The following is a 1,639-nucleotide window of genomic DNA, read 5'->3' on the forward strand; positions in this document are numbered from 1 at the left end:
CGACGTTGGTTTGGCCAATAGACTTGTGAAATGTCACTGATGGACAGTAGAGAGCACCAACCGGAAACCTACTGAAGAGTGAACGACATGTTCGTCAGCCAATTGGCGGGACGTGAAGTCCCGCCTACGAGGTGGTTGATGGACAGCAACAGGAAGCTAGATGGGGAGGGGCTTAGCTGAGGAGTGGTTTTGTATTGGTCGTGGTTGACCTTCCACCCACCTCGAACCCAAAAGATGAGTGATAGATCTACCCCAAAGCCAATCAGAAGTCCTTAGGGTGAGGCCCAGAAATGCCCTATAAATAGTACACACTTTACACCTCAATCTAGTGTCGCCCTGGAGTGGCGGGAGCCACCTGCTTTTCGGCTACTCAAACCCCTTGGCTGGTGAGTGGGAAGCCACCAGCCTTTTTTTTTTTTTTTTTTTTTTTTTAATTTCCCTCGCCTTTATCGCTTCGGGAGAGGGAAATGAGCCCCCAGGTGACTTTGTACCGCGAGGCATCGGAGTTCAACACAATAGCGGGAGTTGGGCTACGTGACACTTCTGAGAGAAGGGATTATTTCGCCATCTCAGTTCAAGCCCCTGTTCATCCTCACCTAGTTATTGCAGCGACCCGCCCCTCCCCTCCCCTCCCCCCACAACGGGCGGTCCACCCAGAATCACCTGAAGCTCTCTAAAAGGAGATTCCCGGGGCTGCCGCTCATAATCCGATTCTGTGCGTCTAGGGCACTCTTGGAATATACATTCTGTCCAGCACCTTGGGCGGACAGAGTTGGGCCTTTCCGATTTACCTCCTTGAATGAGGTGCTGTGTGAGTACCTACAGCCCTTGGGAGGCGCTACCCGGGTACGTTTTTCTTTCCCAGGTCTGCTGTACATGCGTAACTTGGGCAGGCTGCCTGGCATTACTGAGCAGGAATCCACGCTGGCTTCAGACCAGCCTGGGTTTGAAATTTACGTCCCACTTACAGAGGGGCAGGGTACTGAAACTCCCTGCGCCTTATGTCCTCACCTGCAAAATGAGGCTAGTCACACCTACACCTTACAGCAGCGGCTTCTCTTTCTTTTTTAAAACACCATAAGCCGCAGTGAGAAATAACACTTGAACCCCGATACAGTACCCTAAAACTCAGGTGAAAATGTGTAGCAAAGTTTCCAAAAACAATACTAAACCTTTCTACCCGCGACGCCCTGATAATTTCTATAGTTATTCTCCCTTCCCCCTTCCCTCCCTTCCTTTTTTTCCGTTCCTTTTCTTGATCTTGACTGGCAGCTTGAAAAAAGCTATCATAAAGGGTTGGAGTGACCAAATAAAATACAGAGCCCAATGCCCAGTACACAGTAATTGATGAATAAATGTTAATTTTCTCTTCCAGTCTACCCCTCTCAGCCTTCGCCTTTGAAAAACAAGACTCTAAAAGCAAGACTCCTTTGGGGTGCCTGGGTGGCTCAGTCAGTTGAGCATCTGACTCTTGGTTTCGTAGGGTTGTAGGATCAAGCCCCGAGTTGGGCTTGGTGCTCCACACTCAGCACAGAGCTCATTTGAGATTCTCTCGCTCCCTTCCTCTGCCCCTCTCCCCTGCTTGATCTCTCTCTCAAAATGAAAAAAAAAAAAAAAGCTATCACTCCTCTAGTTAAGA

Source organism: Prionailurus bengalensis, chromosome E1 (genome assembly GCF_016509475.1).
Source record: "Prionailurus bengalensis isolate Pbe53 chromosome E1, Fcat_Pben_1.1_paternal_pri, whole genome shotgun sequence".
Classification (NCBI taxonomy): Eukaryota; Metazoa; Chordata; class Mammalia; order Carnivora; family Felidae; genus Prionailurus; species Prionailurus bengalensis.